General features: G+C 36.0%; 1 protein-coding gene across 1 annotated transcript in view; it reads right to left on the reverse strand.

Annotated features, from left to right (window-relative positions):
• The window catches only part of LOC106123536 (LIM domain only protein 3), a 41,815-nt gene extending 35,197 nt beyond the window's left edge, over positions 1-6,618 (reverse strand). The window contains exon 1 of the mRNA XM_013319931.1: positions 6,249-6,618. The gene's annotated coding sequence lies outside the window, so the exon portion shown is untranslated. The remainder of the gene's footprint in view (positions 1-6,248) is intronic.
• Positions 6,619-21,631: the final 15,013 nt, after the last annotated feature.

Consider the following 21,631-nt stretch of genomic DNA (forward strand, 5'->3'; position numbering starts at 1 on the left):
GAGGCGTTTGTTATAAATATGATAGTGAAATGGATTTCTAATTTAGATTGATATCACATTACGGTTATCTCGATGAAAAGAAATAATTCTGGTGTTACTAACATAATAACTTATCGCTACTTATCTATAAAGTTTGTGTAAGATTTTATTATTAGTAGCGGTAACTATGTCTTAGAAGTTATCGTCAATATTATGTGAACATAATCCAATCAGAATCAGTTGTCATCTTGTGATAAAACTGTACTTTAAACTAAGAATCGCCAATCAATGTTGACAATTACAACAGAGTTTGAAAGTGACACAGTTTAACTTAGTACTTATACTGTACCAATACTGTTGGTCGTGAATCTACATTCTCTGTATTCCAAAAAGCTGATTTAAAAGCGAATGTATCGCGGTAGTATTTTCGGCATATTTTGTGATGTATTTATGCAACAGTCAACAACCATGTAAGCGGGTGTCGCTAACGAACAATTGAAGGAGGCAGCGCGTCTTGCATCTGTTCTGTGTACACTGCAGCTCGAGCAGCTGAAACAAAAGCATCGCGAGACGCCGCGCTCAGCCCTCGAGAGCGCAGTAACGACGACGTCGCCCTCCTGTAGCCCTTTGCGCCATAATTGTTACTTCTCACGTAGTTCGTTAGTATGCATATTCAACAACCTACGCCTATGTACCGTATTCTTGCAATTTATATAAATAACCAAATGCATGCATGCAAATCAAACCAGTTTAGCGCCGAACATATGCATGTTAATATATTACATATTATATTATCATTTGTACTTTACTTCATACGTTTTAGATTTGTGAAAATGAATAACAGTCTAAGTAAATTACAATAATTAGCAGTTAAAGAATTATTTTTTTATCGTACAGTCATCTGCGTTGAACACAGTTTCTAAATGAGATATACGTTTCACACGACAAGAAAGACTGTACGATGAGAACAATACGCTCGAAACAATTACGAACGAGTCGGAATGTACAGAGAGTGCATATAATTGGCTAACTGAGAAGACATGAAAAGCGCCAATTCAAAGAGCGTATTTACTCAGCGCTAATTACAGCTCTCGGATCGCGTTCAAACGTTTGACTCACGATGTCACGATGCGGTGCGAGTGTGAGGTGACAGGCGACAGGGTACGGGCGACAGGCGATAAGCTACAGGCGACTGTTGCTTAGTACGCTTACCAGTGAATGTCGTATTCATTACACACGTCTATAAAATCGCTTTAGTGTTGGTGAGATTCAAAAATTGTTCTTAGTTTTGAAATCTATAAAACAGATAAACAAATTTAAAAAATTGTTTTTCCTTGTCGGCTTAATTATGACTCACCTTATGTTTTTTTTTGACTGTCATGTTTTTATTTTAATCTGATTTTGTACTCTTTAGATATAACAGGATAAATAGATCTCTTCAATTGTATAACGGATATTTATGTAAACGCAATTTAAGCTATATAGCTTCTTTTGTTTGTTTTATAAAAATTATAAATACTCTCTCGAATCACATGAAAACTTATGTTTACCACAAAATTGATATGTAAACAGTAGTGATGCGACGCGATCATAGAAAGCTCGGAAATTAAATAGCCGCTCATATCCGGCGACTGGCGATGCAGCAGACGACAGACAGCACTACATACATCTGATTTCACTTGTATTACGAGAAAACTGTATAGAAAAATAACTTCTTGGATACTCCTTGTAAATACTTGTATACAGAATAATAACAAGAGTACTTTATACTAATAAACTCGACTGTATGAAGTACAGTACTCTTACAGCGACAAGCTGTTAATCAAAGGTCAGTATTGTCATTTGAACGACATATAATATATGATTTTTTTTTATTTATTAAAAATAGCTTTATGCACTTCTTCTGCACACTAACTTAGGATGTGTCAAATTTTTAATATTAATTTTATTGAGTTTATCTGTTCGCGCGTTTTTGCTTCCTTTATTAATGTTATAATGATGATTGTTAAAAATTGAAATGAACTATAACAGTAATATTTTTTATTTTATTTCTCTCTGAATATTTATGTCCGTCATAAATGCATCGTACCGATTAATTATTGTGTCTTATCTTAAGATATGATTAACCTACTGCTTACATACAATATCTGTCCCGCGGTCACGCTCGCCGCGCGTGCTTCGCGGATCAGCTGTGTCACGCAATCACACAAAATGTATAATACATTTTTGTACAATTAATTATCCATATCCAGAAATGATTGATAAGGTTATTTATATACATACAAAAAATCCAATGATACCAATTTATTTTTTAATTGAACAGAAAATTATTTAATTTACATAATCGATTTATCTTGATAATAGAGTACCTAATCTAATTTCCGGCTTACAGGTTAATCCTAATTACATTGCACTGACAGCTGTCAAAATGAGCTTATTGGCAATTATGTAAGTTGTTATTGTGTAACCCTTTACATCTCAACAATCTGCATCTCGAAGTGAATAATGATGGGATAAGATTAATAATTATAATATTAAATTAGATTGTTTTTTTTTAAGTTGTCCAATTTGTTTTTTTCACGTAACGTGACTGTAACAATTAGGTTTAAGGGATTGAGATAGGAGCAGGTGTAGTCGAGTAGTCGGACCCTATTATACGTAATGACGATGAGTAAACATTTTAGAGAAAAGTGCTCCTGTTAGTGTATCCGAGCCAATTAGAAGTGTTAGGGAGGTGGCGAGCGCCCCTCGCCCCTAGCCCCGCGCACCGCCCCCCGGGCTCCAATTAAACTCGCGCTCGCTACAGACGATGTACTATCACCACCGGAACCCACCTAAACGTTATTGTGCAAGCCACTTCTAAATAAACCTCCATTTTTTACATTGCCGCGTATAACAATGGAATCATGTCAGACGATGCGAGAACCCCCCTCCCCTCCCTTGCCGTTCGTTCTCTGAAACTATTGAGTTGTTAATTAAATTCACGCAAATTTATTGCCCCCTCCAAAGCGAGATATTCTCGCCGCTATCGCTACGGAATAGAGGCCAATTTTCTATAAAGCAGTCATAGTTATCTGAATCAATGTTACTTGTTGTTTAATTACAACAATAGTGGCCCCTAATGAGAGTTTGCGCTAATAAGCGCTGCAGAATGTAATCAACGTGCCTCGTTGGTCTAATGAGGCGAGTTCCAGGCAAAAACTAGCAAAGTCGACGTTTTACTGAAGATTAATTAGGTGTTCTGCCTATAAAGAGACTGTACCGGAAAGCTTGCTTCTGACTCGACATGGATTAACATATTTCTTATATGGCGCTCGCAGGAAAAAAACATTCCCTAAGCGAACGTCATGTACAGCTCGCCGCTCGCGACTTGAGAATCGAGCGGTCGGGCGCCAACGATCCTCATTCAAACAACTCCTATTGACAACGGGCCACGCGGACTTGTAAGCGTCGTTAACTTAAATAAGCACGTTTGATTACGTCGTAGCTAGCTACCCCATTAAAACTTAACGAGGGCCAACCCCGGGGAAAATAACTAACCCAATTTCCCTTTGCCGGGGAAATCATTAAAAGTCTTAAAAGGGTCTTTTCATATATTTTTTAACCCGGGGCGTACGTGCAAATAAACACATTTTTACATACTCGAACAAACAATTCTCGTAACGAGGCGGGAGGGTAACGAGCGGAGGTGTCCGGCGCTCGCCGCCGCCTAGCCGCGCCGCGCTAATTGGAAGGATATGCCCGGAAATGTGTCTCGTTACGTAGCCCGCCCGCCCGGGCCTTCCCGGCTTGCCCCGGCTCACCGCCGACACCTCTGATTTATTGCGGCCTATACATTCAAATTGACAGCTTCGAAACGCGCAGCGAAACGATATCACGAACTAATGCGACCTAATGCCGACCGTGCGATAAACAAAAGCCTCCTTGCGGCAGCGAAATCCGTGCTTCGTGCGCACCGCCGTTGCTGACCTTTACTTTCGTGAAAACAGTTATCAGTGCAACATTCGTGCAAACAATTACAGTTATAGCAAATATATACATAAAGCTATGAGATAATAGTATTAGTGTCGTTTTTCCTATAATAATAATCAGCACTAAATTAAACCTTAATATTAATCTAAATTCTACTTGTGGGAAAAATATTATTATAAATGTTTACGTAATACGGTTAACACGAAGCTATAAAGTTATTAATAGCAATAAAAACTTAACTATTAGAAAATTACTTGGTTGATTTCTATCAAATTAAATTGCACTACCTTCAAATAGTAATAGTATCTTTATTGATCAATAAACCGCGCGCGCTCTTTCAGTAATTAAATTAATTACAAGATTTGCCAATTAGCTGAAATGTTTGCGTTCACTGTTTTAATTAATGAATGTGTGTCGTATTAGGTTCGGATACAATCTGAATCGAGGCCCGACGGTAATTACCGACGTCTACAAAATCCATCGAATTCAACGTAATCGCTGAGAATATTACGGCAGTGAACTTAATTGTTCCCGACTTAATTAATTAAGCTTTTGTTTGAAACTAACAGCGAAGTGTAGAGTTGGCAATTCTAAATTGGATCTTGTAATTACCTTACCCTCCCCCCACCCCTTGTACAGACACTGTCTACTTTCAATTATGGGCGAAGCTTAGTTAATAGAATCAATTATAATTGGGAGAGACAATGCGAAGCCTGTTCTCATACCTTAATTGTGAAACGTTAATTAGTTTGCTCCACGAATATAGCACGTATTAAAGCAATTTTAAGAACTAATTTGATGCTGATGATCCCAAGTGCTATTGTAATTACATAATTAATTGTACTCGTTTTTTTTTTAATTTAAATTAATTTATTTTTTCCTCAAATCGTTAGATAATTTTTATTCAAAGTCAAAGATGAAAACTTTTTTTAATATTTAAAATTTCGTCCAATTATTTTTCATATTAATAAAAGATTAACTTGGTGTTTACTTTTTAACATCACTCAGAAATTATAACACTAATTATTACTGTGTTATTTAATGAAAATACATTATTTATTACAACAAAATTATGAATATGTAATTACGAGTTCGCAAATTCTGTTCTTTTTATATTTCCTTGTAATTAAAGTAATTAATAATCTTGTTACATCATCACTTAATTATTTTTTTTAATTTCTTTCTGACGCATTTCAAGATATCGCCAGTCAGTTATTATTTTGTTTATATGTTACCACGATAAGAAAATCCCAGTATAGTTTTAATTAAAAGTTCTTATCTTCAATTGCTTAATTACGTGCCATATTAAATAAACTTAGCGGCCACGTGATGGCTTTTAAAACAGAACAACGACCTCATAACGTTGAATTAATCGTGACTATAATGGTTAATTATAATATTTACTTATTCATAATATTACAGACGCATTTAATGATATTAATATTTGACTGAATAAATTAAACATCTAGATATAATGCGTACTATAGGATATTAAAAAAAACAACGGACAGTGTATTAGTCTATCTACACCATGGAATACCGAATGGAATACGTTTTAAAAAACATAAAATTTTACAATATCATTAACTGTCATGTGACCAAAGAACGATTAAATAGACTGTTAATCTAAAATCAGTATCCAAGATTTTTTTTATAATTTAAATAATCGATCTGTCAAAGTCAATAAAAATTTACCAAACCTACATAAGTTTTCTATAAAACATTTTGGGTTAGTTTAATTTTGGCATTGTTACATTGTTAGTAAGGGCAAAGTACATGATTATCGATAAATTTGTGAGCCGTAGACGGACGCCTTCAAGACCTCTGACTTTAATTAAGACACAATAATTAAAATAACAAGCGAGCGCGGTAACTCATTATGCGGAATCGTGTGGCCGCATACGATGTTGCTAATACATGTACTATTTTGTAACTTTTTTTTCAAATAAAAGGCAAACTGCCAGTAAATTTAGTGACTATGGTTTAATTAACGTATTAAAAAAATAATAATTATAACTTTACTAAAAAAACTTTTAGACTCTAGTATTACAAGTAAATAAATCTTCGTTTTTTTTGTACTTCGGCATTTTTACGGTACAAAAAAGTTAAATACTTAAAATAAATCAGACCATTGTAATGGTACTACTATTTTTACTGTTCTTTACATAATATTATTATAAAGAAAATAAGGTTCAAAAGGAATTAAATATAAATATAATAGAGTAAATAATCTTAGGTGTACTTATTTATAGAGTTTAAGTACGATAGTTTATAATAGAAAAAAGTGTTAAACTTACCAGTTATAGGAAAACTCCTTGACGTCCAAGACAAACACAAGCGATAAATCTTTCAGACAACTTTGTCTTTTACACTTACACACAGAAATGTTTTTAATGGGCACACAACTAAATTTTCTTGTCCACTTCAATTGTCACTTTCAGCAGGATTTACGGCTGTAATCGTTTCCAAATAACAACAGACTTAACAATGTTTTTATTTTAATGCATTAATAAAACGAAAATAATGTTAATAATACAATTAAAATTCAAGAATAAATATATTGTGAAAGATTTCATACAATGAAACGTTTCAATGTATGAAAATATGTGAAAATCGAGTAAAGTTTGCGTATCCAAGAGACAGCGCGAACGCGTGCACACTGAGTAGAAGCTCACGGCGGAATGAGCCGACGAGCAAGCGACGAGTGCAGCCGCGGCGCCAGGAGCCGAGGGCGGGCGCCCGAACACGGGGTGGAACGGAACAACACTTTAATATAATGATGGGCTCGGAACACTAATGCTCTAATTGGAAACGTAATCGCGCTACACTAGAAAAAAGTCCAATCTTCAAATTGGCCGCGCTTCGTCGAATCAGATATCGGAACCGATCAGAATTATGTGGGAATCGATAATAAAGACGATCGGTTCTGTATCAAGTCACACTACATAGGTAAGAAATATCAAAAACTCTTTCCCGGTAGTGGATTCCGGCCTAAATTCAATTCCGCCCCTTTCCTCCGCACCCCTTTCGGAAACCAATCTTCTTTACATTCCCTCGCCGACAAATTTATATTCCTCCATGCGTCCTCCCCGCTGGGAGCGGACCGTTCGGTTGGACCGCGAACGTCGCAGTTCCGTACATGCGGTGTAAACCACTGACTTGTGAATGGTTATGCCGCGGTCAACGGATTAGGAAAGAATCGCGAGCCGCGCGATGCGATGATCATGCACCGACGTTGAGAATTGCAGATAATAATTTGCAGAGTCCGCCCCCCGGCCCCCGGCGCCATTGTCCGCTCAGTATTTCATTACGGCTGGAGCTTTTCTATTAATAAATCACTCTTCGCCTGCGCCGTTTAATTACGCGCCGGATCTGGCGCAGGCCGACGTCTGATTACACTTTCATCGAACATCTAATTAGGAGTGCAGGCGGAGGGGCGCGGCGCGGGCGTTAGGATTGCAAGGGAACGTATGTATTCTTTGTTCTGCAGATATTGCGGCCGGCCGCTATTGCTGCGCGCCCGCCTGCCGACCAAAGTTCGGAATGAACGAACTTTGATTAAAACCGACCGCCTACATTACTCCAGACTTAATACCATCCTCGTTTTATTACTGACACAAAACCTCTTTAAATTTTAAATTAAATTAAATGCCATGTAAAGCAATTAAATGTTACAACTTAGTTCAATATCGGATAGAATATAATTAATCAATGAATACATACCTGCTGTGTGTTGTCACACTAAAAGAAAGGAATATTCGCTTTTTATATTTCAAGAGCAGTAATGGAAACTTTATATCTCTAACCTATTTACTTAAAATAAGTAAGTTCTTGTATTTGGCATTTTTATATAATAAAAATAAAGTAGATGTATGTACCTATCTAAAAGGGTATCTTTTTAATTCAATTACAAAACTGATTTTATCAATACTGTATCTGCAATAAATCTACGTGAACGTTATGAAAATCACTGATCATAATTTATTGGTAGATAGCATAGATAGCGTAGTTTATAGTGTTCGGACGAAATCCATTTGCCGCGTGGCCGCGCACTGTTGACAACCCTACATTGTTGCTCAAACCCCATTAATGGAACCCTAATGGCGTTTCCTTTTGAAGGACAAGCGCAATAATTAGTGGTTTTCAAAACCGAGTGCCGTGACGACATAACAGATTCCATCAGCCCATCTCCACTCCGTCTCAATTGTATATAAGAAAACTATTGTTGATGTAAGTTTTCTAGTTATAGTTTTCTAACTCCCACACTATTAGTAGTTAAACTAAGTTTATCAAATCTCTTAGTAAAAATATATATGTGTGAAATTGTGTAAAAAGTGTTTACGAGTCTGCAGTTACAAATAGAAGGATTATACGGCATTTCTGGTCAAAATCACGCACATTGGGAATGTCTAAATACTTACGTATTTCTCCAGCACCGGTGTTTAGCCGTTTTAAACTTTCCGTTTGAAAATTTATCGGTCTGTTTTCCATGTGCGAATGATGAAGCTTTGAAAGATAGGCGTTCGGTTACTTTAATGAAAACAAAGCATGGTCAAGCCGAAGATCTGTTGAAGTGAGAAAGTGAGTCGAGTGCGGCTAGCGAGTGAGTCGGTCGTTTCGCCTTACTGACTCAAGACCTTTTTTAATTTCCTGAAGGGGCGCGGGCGGCAGGCGCCGGGCGGCGAGCGCGGACTTGGGCGCGCGGAAAGCGGGTAGCGGGCAGCGGGCCCGTTTAACTTATTGCCACGGTTAACGAGAATACGCCGCTGTGTGCCGGCGAAATTGAAGGATTTACTTCGCGTCCCTCCTTTATTAAACGTATTGCACACACCGACGCCCCGTGTGTGTGTGCCCAACTACACGCATGGCGAAATTACATTTCACATGACTCGTAATAACAAGGGTGGGCGTAAATCACGGGCATTATTAGTTTCTCCCGTTACTCATGCCATTTGTCACCTACGAAAAGGTGTTGTACATACATACATTAAAAATTACCATGATAATTAACTAGATGGACATCTATCAACGAGTCAAGTCTACAAGCACACGATGTCTGAAAGAATGAACATATAGCCTCTTACAAATCAATTCAATCTTCCAATCAATGCATAGAGATTCACCATTTTGTAATACGACAACAGTATCAAAATCAATAATGCCTTATCGAATAAGGGAAAGAAGAAACAAGCAATAGTATAATATAAACAGTATTACAGGGTGTAAGCTGTCCCGCAGTCCGCCGCGCGGCGGACTTCCTGCAAGCTAAGCGTATCGCTTAAAGTTTCGCAATATACGCGCACAGAGCCCGTCCTTTATTAAAAACTATTCTCACATTTTTAATTAAAACTTGTGTTCCCCCACTAAAACTTTATTTAAGCAATAAAGGCTGTGCAATTAGCGGCTCTGTCCCCGCCGGCGACTTTACCTACTTTTCCTCAGCTTTAATGAGTGTTTTTTAATAAAGCCCGAGACTGCTGCAAGTTTATTAATTTAGTTTAACTCGTGTCACGCGGACCTCCACCGCTACCCGGTCCCCGCTACCCGCGGACGACATACCTACTCTTTTTATTATATCCTAAATCACTTCAGCTTACACGTAAAGCCATTTAATTAAGCCGACATAAAATGTCATTATGTGACATTGCAATACCACTAAAATTCTTGCCATATTGAAAATAAATTTAATTTAATCACAATATAATCGAGTGTGGCAATGAATACGCAATATACTTATGGCCAATTTAAATGCGTGACCTGTTTACATTTCCATATGAGGGGAAAAAAAGAAAATGAGTCAATTTTAAAACTCGATTAAACATTTCTGAATTAACCAACAGTAGTAGAACCTGTTGTTAATAATTTCCTTTAAAATTTAAATGGCAACGAGACTTGATCAAAAAATGAGTGCTCGACAGTTTTGAGAAATTTAATGTAATTGCTTTTTAAATTATAAATGATCGGAAACTTAATAAGTAGTAAGAAATAACAGTTATTTTTTGAACAATAGTTGGTAATACTAGCAAAGTTTACGTATAAATTTACATTTGTAGGATTTCGAGTTTGTACCCCTTTTTGAAAAATTTTAGAAAATATGTTACGTTAATGTGTCCCGATATTTAAATAAATCCTCTTTTATACCAATTAAAATAATTGTTTACGCGTAGTTTCGAATGATGAAATCGATATTATCAAAAAGTTTGGCAGCACATCAAGAGAGCAAAGTGAAGATCGTTGTTGGAGTGCGAAGTAAAAGCCTGAATGACGTGGGGAGCGGTTGCAGACGGGCCCCTCCAAGTGTTCCGGCCATAATTACATTCCCGTGTCTAACAAATGGAGAATCGGTGTTGATTTGTGTTTAGCGAAGCCCACGCGACCCGGGCCCGCTGCCCCGCTCTGAGCCGGGACACCGCCGCCGCCGGCCTTCGACAGAATTAGTTAAGACATTGTTAGCTCCGCTCTGACCCGATGCGCTCTTTATTGGAGCCGTTCGACGAATATTTTATCAGTTTGCTTCGTACTGTCTGAAAAGAAATTAATTTTAATCACAGCTCAAGACAATTTTTTATTATACCAGTATGTGTTATTTTTATTCAGTTTATTAAAGTTGTGTGAACTATTAGCAATTTAAATTTTGGCAAAGTAATAAACTATACCGTTTGAGATATTACCGTTTTACTACCTTATATCTATACTTACGTTTATTCCTATGTGATACAAGAAAAAAAATATATAAATAGGGATCAGTGCATGTGCCAGTTACATCTTCCAAAAAGCATGATCCTAGAATGACGTACACTGCAATAGAAAAAGCATTTTCCAAATGCATACTATAAAAATCTAAATTGGCGCATATAGCTGGGGTCAGTAATTGCTCGCATACAAACTAAGTGTAAAACGAAGCACTCGACTGGTCGGCCTAAAAGCTTCGCGGCAGATTGAATCACCACACGGATTTTCCATTACCCCTGCTTTTCGCGTGTGCGCTGCTATACTACTGACTACTGACGTATTGACATTCCTTTACTATATGTATAACTGTCGCCCGCGACTACTTCCGCGCGGAATTAAAAATAACCTAATATAGCCTATGTCTTCTTCCAGACCACCTTCTATATGTATGCTAAATTTCTTCAAGATCCGTTCAGTCGTTCTGGAGATACCTTCAAACAAACATCTAAACATTCGCATTTACAATATTAGTAAGATTACTTTATATTTTGCACAATGTAATACATACAATGTTGAAGTATATTAATTAACGACCATACTCTTCACCTGCTCAAATATGTATAGAGCTAGAAAACTATACGACTTATAAGTAAATCCATGACTTTTATGGCCGCGTAATTTTCTTTTAGCTTGAAATTGGCCATTAGACGTACTAACTCCTAGATATTCTTATCGTTAAGCTACTCAGTATCGTAACAGATCCAAACACATTAACATCCAGCAAGTAACACTTCTAGGAGCTTATTAAATAGCACATCGGAGGCACATAGAGATGGGCAATAAAAAAGAAGACGGCGCCGGCGACTAGCGACTACTAAGTATCAGTTTCACGGCTGTAGCATCGTTTGCGCAATGGTTCACACGAAACTGGCGAACAGTCGTTAGACCGGTCGTATATCCTCGGATAAACGCGAATATTGGCCCCGCTAACAATGCGCGTCTTTATAAGTTTTTAACGAGCTCGGACGGTATAAATTATGTGTGCGGCTGCTGCGGCCGCCACGGGTCTCGTTATCTGGCGAACGGCGCACTAGCGGAAGCTTAATGGACCGAGAGCTTTATTGTAGCCACTTACTGAGCTGCAACAGACTTGTGTAACACTATTGTAGTACACGCGCCCGCCCGCGACCAACCCGTAACACTTCCAAACGCATTTTTGTTTATTTTTAATTGTTCTGTAGTTAACATTTGTTTTAAGCTGTGTAATGGCTCGTTGGTTTATTCAATTTTTGACGTAATAGTTATGTTAATTTCCTGTAAGTAAAACTATTGTTGAAGAAATTCAACATAATCTAAAAATTAATAATTATTGACATTTTTGATATATTGTATGTATGTTTGCCTAAATATCAAATCGATTTTAACAACAAATAAAATAAATTATAATATTATTTTCATTGCTCCAGCTAAATGCACAATCAGCGCAGATGTCAGTAGTAAGGAATAACAGCAGAATTTATGTTGCGCACGCGCATAGATCACAAGCTTTGTAATCATATTTACACTGTTGGAAATTACGTAGGCCAACCACGACAGATTTGCTGAGGTATTTCAAAATGTATGCTACAAATATTGGTAGAAGTAAACGTAATATATTTCTAAAAATTTAAAATTGTTGCATGATGTATTTAACCTTTATAACGGTCATATTTTTTTTTCAAAACATACTATATATTTGGCTTGTTATATATCTAGAGTAGATTTATTAATAGCTCTGACAATAACTCGTATCTAAATTAATAATTTAATCATTCGACCACATTTCCCTAAACAATGTTAAAAACATTTTAAACTGTAAACAGTTTAATAGCTTAACTCTGTTTATATCATGAATTGAAAACTAATAGATCAAAGTACTTCCATGCATAGTTAATTGTTTTGAACAATAAATCCCCAACTAAATACACTGTGAATCATACAAAATTAACTTGATATTTACCACACCCGAGTATTAAATGATTTTACATATTCCGCAAGCAATTAAATGTCAGAGCCGAGAATGTAAATAATTTAATTACCTTAACCTACTGTGAACATGAATGCTGCATATTTCCGAAGCGTTTCAGCTTAACTTGTAATACGGAAACCATTAAGGGCGGTTGAAAGTTAATAAGTAATAGGTTCTGTAATTGCCTGCCAGGGCCGTATTCAGGCCACCAATTAAACTGGCGTTGTTAATGACGAGCTGTACAAATATCAGTTGGGCCTTTGTGTTGCGTTCACTTAGTACTCCGGTACTCTCGAGAGATTAACTACTCCATAAAGTACGTGTGTTTGCGCAGTACTAATGCTATTTCAATATTGCAATATGACTGCGAAGGTAAAACACGACTTATTAGTAGTTAAGAAGCACGCGTAATTATGTAGATATACACGTAATAATTATATTTGATAATGTATATGCGATAGTACAATATTATCATGTTATTTATTCTTAATACTTACTAATTAGTATAGTAAATATGATATAAATAAATTAGAAATCAAATTTCACAGTTTGAGTTATTTCGCAAAACTACGTAAATATAGCTGTCGTAATTCGAAAATATTTTCTTAAATTGTAACCACACAAAATCATTAAATCAAGACAGCACATAAAAATTTATCATCGTACCAAAATATTACCTTTCCAGAAAATATTTTTTAAATAGAACAGCTATTATTTCAGAGTTAAAGCTTCTTATAATAAAATAAATGGCAATGCTAATGCCGTTAGGAAAATTACTTGACAGCTTCGTAAATAATGCAAAAGTATTTGCTACAAGATCAAAGTATAATTTACTGTCAGGTAAAGGTCAAACGAGACACCTCTGTCGTATGCCTGATGGATTTTTATTAATATACAGGCCTTAGAAACCTCCATAAAAGATTGTAAATCAATATACAGTTAAAACAGGTCTCAACATTATACTGGCAAACGAAGTTTAATAGTTAATAATTATGCATTAGTTATATGAATTGTTGTTAAATAGAAATGAAAACGAATTAATTAAATTCGTAGAAAGTACAGCCCTGGTCAGTATCTACGGAGGGCGTTACGATTAAACGAAGGCACCGAGCAATTAGTGTTTCACAGTATTAATAAAGAAATACCTTAATTCCTCGTTTAATGCGAGCATTTCTAGGGCGTTACGTCTCAGAGAGAAATCATAGCGTAACTCATAACCTTTTTATTGCCGTATCGTTCATTTGATAAAAGTCCATCCTAATTAAGCGTGTAATATACATGAAATTAGATAATTTGTTACACAGCTCGGCTCTGTGTAATTTACATTTAAATAAGTTTATTATAAATTAACAAACATAACGGTCGTGCTCGCAAGAATAAACACAGAGCGTTCGAAGAACTTTGATTAAAAATACCAATTAAGATTACGAGCTTCTTATTCCGCATCTAATCAAGTAGTTAATTAGGATTTAGCGTAAGTATCGCTCGGCCCGGCCCAACACGGCCCGGTCTCTAGCACAACTGTGTTGATAAGAAAGTCTACGTCCAGATAAACTAAGTAAGTAACCAATTATTCTGAGTAGCATTTAATTCTCCCCCTTTTAATCTACATAATTTCCATCAGCTCTATAAGTAAAAAGTAGTTCCGTACTCTACAGAAAGTATGCTTGTCCGTAATGTATTAAATGAAGTGCAAAAATCATTAGTAAAACCAAATATAGGCATACTATAGCTTGCATTTCATATATCACGGTTGAAATAAATCAACTAGTTTGTATCTTATAGTTTAACTTAATGAAAAACAGTATTCGGGTGTGGAGCAGTCGGTTAAAGGAGCCGCGTCATGTCGGCGAATGTCTCCGTGGCCGAGTGTTTGCCCTGTCGCGGCCGTTGTCCAGATAAAAGCTTCTACATTGCACGAAAAAGCACTCAAACCAAATATTGATTTGTTACTTCGCCGTTCCTAAAACGGGAGACGTGGCATCTTAGCAATAATGTATGATTCAGATAAAGTGATTGTTACAGTTTTATATATACTGCATATTTCAAAAATATTAAGTCGTATTTCTATTTGTTGTATGTTTATCAAAATTGTATAATTAAAAAGACATTACATTTACATGTTCAAGCATTCTCTCTTCTTCCAAGTTTCTTTAAGTTGGCAACCCCAACACACATAAAAATTACACTGTACCATTAATTCTTCCTGTACTTAAGACTAAATATATCCTCCATTGTGAATTTATCAAGGCTGTACATCTATGCCAAATTTCATCGAGATTCGTTAAGCCGTTCTGGAGATAGTATCTCATTCATTTATCCATACATACATCCAAACCTTCGCATTTATAATATTAGTAAGTCTGAGATATTTTAAAGCATAAACTATTTGTGCCGAATATTATATAAACACAGGTTGCACAGAAATGAAAAAAGTTGCATCGATAATTTATATGTTAACACCGGAAATATTTTTTTTCGTATGTTTTTCACGTAATATAAATAATCATTTTCCTAAAGCATAAAGGGTTATATTATTTCCTGTTAACTATAATTAATAGACAACAAAAACGCTATACAACATTAAACTGTTTTAGAATTAAGGTAGACGCGACGAGTAAAACCACGAGGCAGTGTTATATGTGTTTAAATAATTACACAATAGTAGTTGTTACTTGTTATGACCGAAATCTGCAACATCTTAATTAACACAACTTTATCGGCTTATCAATCTACAAAGTTAATTAAAAAAAACTGAAATAAGGAAACTCGAACGAAACACAATTACAGCTCAACACTCGGATTTCTAATTAAAAAAGTTATCTTTAGCTTATAATTTAATGAACTTAATTATTCACACACCGGAAAAAATAACATTTAAATTACTTTAGCGGGTGCCATAGCGGGGCTCAACCGGCAGACTTAGTGGAACTTTACCACAGGCGTTAATTATTATCAGCGAGGAGTGCTCTTTGTTTAGTTGCCAACTCTAAATTAGTTTTCGAAATGGATCATTCGCACCCCGTCTCCCCCTCCGTCCCGAGCTGCCCCTCGCCCCGCCGCATCCCTCCTCAACTCCCGGTAATTGGAACGTTCCGAGATGACACCACTCGCCTGCCTCTAATCAGTTAACAAGAAACTCACTACACGCTATTGTCATTCCTAAATACGCCATCTACTAAATTACAAAATAATATTGTTACGGAATAATCGTACGGACTGTAATTGCGTTAATTTAATTTTATTTACTGTAATCGTAAGTGATGAAATGATAAAAGTATAACTAAAATACACTACACATGGTTACTCAACACTTTCATTTTTAATTTGAATCTCTTTCAAAGATTAATAACTACTTTTAACAAAAACTAGCTGTCGCTCGCGTCTTCGTCCGCGTGGATATATAAAAAAACTTAATATATAGATAAGTTAAATAAAAAGCAGCTCTTCAAGGCATAAATTCGAAAAAAAAAGAATAAATAGTATCCTATGTCCGTCTCCTGGCTCTAAGCTACCTCATAACCAATTTTCAGCCATATCGGTAAAGCCATTTTTGAGTTATTAATGGTGTAACTAACACGACTTTCTTTTATATATATAGACTAGCGGACCCGACAGACGTTGTCCTGTCTACGCGTCTTTAATTTGAATAAATTAATATGAAGTTAATATTTGATGAAAATTGTGAATCTAAACCATTCCCAGATCCCCTTGAACACACACAAAAAATTTCATCAAAATCGGTCCAGTCGTTTGAGAGAAGTTCAGTGACATACACACTCACAGAAGAATTATATATATAAAGATAATTCTAAATATATTTAGCAAGTATAAATTTATAACAGTCTCTAAGTCTATTTTATATTCAAGATTAATAAATCAATACCATCCATTTTCAGCACAAATTGTATTCACAACAGATAATAGATTGATGAGAATAATTAAATTAAGAGTTATTATTCATATCAATTTTAATGTCCCTAATCTTTGTCAGAATATCGTTGTCATAGTCTAATTACCTAAGTAAAGAGAATAACAATTGCTATTACTATTTTAAGCCGTAATCAAAACATGTATTGCTCGTTTTAAGTAAATTCTCAAATATATTTAGGCAAATATTGCTTAAGTACTTAAGTAAGATGACATACTAAAATGTTTTTATAAGTAAATATTCTAAAAATAAAGTAAGCAAAAAATGCATCCATAAACATTATCTGTTGTATTAGTGATACAATGTTCGGCACTCTATGTCGAACACGGCGAAACCTTTTAGCGACGCAATCGCATTAAAAGCTTTACATATAAAGAAAATACATAGCATAGCGCACAAAGGGAAGGCTCGATGTGGCCTGGGTAAGTGAATGGAGAAGTTTGTCGAGACGATCGCGCATTGTTTGTTTTTGGCCGAGTTTCGTCGTACTCTGAATGGTTCCTTCATTAAGTTGTCAACGATTGAGGCTCATTAAATTTCATTAGTACTCCGTTGCGGACGCGACCGGCCGTCGACTCCTGGACGGATAATCTCCAGCTGTCAGGCGCTAATGCGTTTTAGAGTACGTAATTTGAACCGGCCACATCGGTGGTAATTAAAGCTGTAATTAAGCTAAGTGATTATTAGTAATGGCGAGCACGAGATACAAAACGCTCTCTTCATTACGCATCAAGCTTTTCAGACGTCAAAGCGCTTAGTGTAATAGCGTCATCACAACTTTTTTGTTTGCCTAATAACGTTTCAAATTGAGTTTTAATACTGTATTTAAGATACTGAGAACATTTAATCCCTATGAAGTACTTTAAATTTACTCTTCGATACATAAAAGATAAGTTGGATAAGTGCGTAAATAACAAATAAAACTACACTAAAACTCGCTTGTGGCAATAATCTTCTTTGATAGCGATTGTTTATGAAAGAATATTAGCATTCCTGAGTAAACGTATGCGTGTCTATTGCTATTTTTCGTGACTTTAAAAACATTTCAAAGACATTTCATACATTCTCTATGGAAACAGGCGCAGTAATCTGTTTGTACGTACTAGTGTATGTTTCGGATTTCGAATAAAATGTAATTTAGCGTACACAGGAGAGACGAGTGAAAGCTTTACGTCACTTCAATTTTGTGTTAAAAGTAAGTGTGCGCTCAAGTAAGCCGGGCCGGGGGTAATGTATTCCCATATATACATAAGTGAAAACATTTTAAGAAGCTTCGCGGACCCACTGCATCACCCCCGGGGTTAGGGTCTAAAAGCACTATCTCAGCGCCAAAGCCTTACAACTCTTCTCAAATTCAACTTACTTTGCTCAGTGCGGAGGAACCCGTATGTGTTTAACTATGACAGGAATATCTTGATACTTTGTATTTTTTCACACATTGTTTTAAATTTTCATGATTAGATCAACAAGGTGGAAACTGGGATACTGTAATAATGGTTTGTAAATATAATTTTAAATACACACAATTGAAAAGCAAAGTTCAGTTTTTTCGTAATCTTATTTAGTATAGTATGTAATATTTTTATATTTACCAGGGAGGTAACATATGCATGTATATCTGTTATATGTGCCTGAAAATTATATTTGTAAAGTTGGAGATAAACTTAGTTGAAGAACAGAATAGATACGTATAACCAAACATTTTATGAAACGTTCTAATTGTATAATACATATATTTTTTTTATTTTAAAGCATCAAGAAACTAATTCGTCATACACATAGTTAACGAATTCATTCTCAGTATTGCGCATGGCATCCAAGACGTATTGCCAGAGTCTGCGTCGTAGCAGGTGGTCGCGATCGCGAGTGCGTATCGTCCACAGACCCTGTGACATGCTACCCACAATGCCCCCCACCTTCCCTTGCTTCGGTGCGACGCATCGATATTCACGAAAATCCCATTCGCGTACCCACGCTCGATTTCGTACAAAATAAATTGAAAAGTTTAGCGAGTTTAATTCCATCTTCCCCGGCCACCGTCACCGACGTGGCGGAAGCGAATCTCGATGTTTTGTAATGGAGCTTTTTAAAATGGAAGTCGAACTTTTGTCAGACACTTTTAGCCGAGCTCGGGATACATTTAAGCTTTTTAACTTTTCCACTCCGGTAATGTATACCACTCTCGCCTAACGTCGTCGAGGTGTCGCATCATTTTTTTTTTTATTGGAACAGTCGTAATAGGTAAGTTTGTTTGTGCAAGTTTTCGACGACTCTATCAAATATACTCGCAACATAAATAGATTAATTGACAGATAGACTTTCTTTTCAATTAATGCGCGGTTCCGCTTGGCACTCCGGACCATTTTATAAATTAACCTACAAAGTAAACAACATACGCCTACTATGCATGCGATCCATTAGGTAAATGCACTCTACCGGACGACGGTGCATTAATATTACATTTCTAACACCCTCCGCTCTTCTAAAGTAGTGGCCGATAAACATTATTTCCACTAACTAATATACTACGAACATAATTCTCATATTTTCATATCAATAAATAGAGTCTTAATCTCTTTTAGAGTCAGCAAAAATGCATGGGCGTCGCCAACTTGTTTACCGAAGTATTTGACCTTTGAATTTTCAAATAAGTCATAATAAAAATTAGGTAAGAACAACGCTTAATAAACGCACCAATGCGGAGTTAATAATTTAATCATATCGTTTCATATTGTGTTTATATTAACATATGTTATTTTATGCCGCTATAAAGTACGCGTGTAAAAGTCTACGTTTGCAAATAATATAAATCTTTGAAAATCAATGTTTGTTCGTAATGTAGGCGCTTAACGAGCCGCGAACGGGAGTCCTGAGCGGATCAGCGAATGGAGTGCCTCATGCATAATGTAGCGCCGACAGAGTGTTGTTTTGAAAAGCGTTCTGAATACGTTATTCTTCATCAGGCCAGGTGATGCTTGCACCTCATGAAACATTTAACGACATATCAATTCCACTTATGAATTCGGCACGGGCAAAATAATCGTCGTTGTTGCGAGCGCGGACGAAACTAAAGACGCTGTTACACGATTTGAATTCTAATAATTCGTTGAATACATACAAAACAAAAAATGTTTAGTTTTTATTTCAAACATAAAGTTAATTAACGTTGTGTCCATCTTGCAATGCTATAATTGAGCTGGTAATAATATATGATTTCACAAGTACTTTTCGTACTGTTTTATTATTTGCTGCATGAAATTGATCGTTATTTGTCTCTTCTTTCATCTTCCAATCTTACTAGTACTTTACATTTTTGTTTTTTTTTTTGTTTTGGCGATTTCTTGTGTTGGAAGCCAATACTAACTCCGGATGACTGCGCCCGCGCAGTGAGTAATGTACTGTATGGTAAACAAAAATAATTGTGTAAATTTTAAGTTTAGCATCATTGACGTAGTACTACGTAATACTATTATATTACGTAGCAGTATTTACATATTATCCTGCTGCGATGTGATTGTCTTGATTATACCAAAATTATTTTTTCAACAAAATTAACAAACTCTTGGATATATCAACAGGGTATTCTTGCATAATCGTATAAAGTTCCAGTTATCCCGAATTTATTACGACAACTCCATGTCATTTCTTAATAAATATGTATTTGTGACCTATTTCACCGATGGCCGTACAAGCAATAGGTATAAGTAAGTGTTTGTCACTTTGCATAAAATGTGCATATAAATGTAGAGCGATCCAAGTGTGTAAACAATTCCAGGGTTATTCTAACTTACATCTAGTTTCATATACATATCTATATGTATGTAAATTATCAATTGCTGTTCGTTAGTTTCGCTAAATCTCGAGAACGGCTGAACGTATTTATCTTATCTTGGTTTTGAAATGTTCGTGGAGGTCTAGAGAAGGTTTAAAAGGTGAGAATTTAAATAATTGCTGGGAACTAATTAAGTTTTTTCATTCCGCGCGGATGGAGTCGCAAGCGACAGCTAGCATAACATATTAAATTCATCTATCTATATACTTTCATCGTCAGCTCACTATACGTCCCCACCGAGGGGCTCGGAGCCTACCCTAAGTTAAGGGTGATTAGGCCATAATCAACCACGCTGGCCAAGTGCGGGTTGGTTGACTTCACACATCTTTGAATTTCTTCTCAGATATGTGCAGGTTGCATCACGATGTTTTCCTATATACCTTACTTGCTAATAAATACAGATTACAAAGATTTATTTTATTGTCGCATACTGTTGATTTTTACAAGAACGTAAAGTTGTAAAAAGGTACCTTTTACTTTAAAACATAGATAACTGGCACCTCAGAATTAATTAATCCACTTAGAGATTGCATCTAAAGATCCCCCCTCCCCCGCAGTGCCCGTACCCCGCTCAGGGTCGATCCGTTTCCAGCCACTTAAACTTCACGCGGCGCGCCTTAGCTTCCGTTTTAATTACAAAATTAATTCAAAATGTAATTAAAGTTAACAATAAGGCAGCTAACAATTGAAGTTATTTATGTTTGTTTATGCCTTATATGGGGCACCGAGTTGCTTATTAAAGGTTTAAATGATTGCATTCTTCATCCGTCTATCTACAACCTAATGAGAGCGTATTTCATAACTTCATATTTCCCTCACAGAACAAAATTGATTAGTATTAATAGGTAACGCCCCTAAATCCATTATATTAGCTTTCATTTACAAAGCAATAAGAAAATATTCAGCAGGTAAACTTTATAGCACTTGGATATTTATAAGTGCATGCATGCGTAGATGTATAAATGAAGTAAAAGCGAGCCTAATAGAAGTCTTTGTTGGTCTCTACCAACCCTTCTGGGTGGTGTACGTGAGTTATTTTATTGTTGTTTAATTTTAATCAAAGTAATGATAAATTTTAAATGTACATAGTTAGGTTTATCAAAACTCGTTATCAGTGCAATAGTGTTAGCCGTCGTAGCTTGGTCACAATGTACACTCATCCACTCTACACCGCTACACAGGCAATAAAGCTCAGTTCAAAAGCACTTAACGAGATTGATTCAAACCATTTACCATT

The sequence above is a fragment of the Papilio xuthus genome, unplaced genomic scaffold (genome assembly GCF_000836235.2).
Source record: "Papilio xuthus unplaced genomic scaffold, Pxut_1.1 DF826115.1, whole genome shotgun sequence".
Lineage (NCBI taxonomy): Eukaryota > Metazoa > Arthropoda > Insecta > Lepidoptera > Papilionidae > Papilio > Papilio xuthus.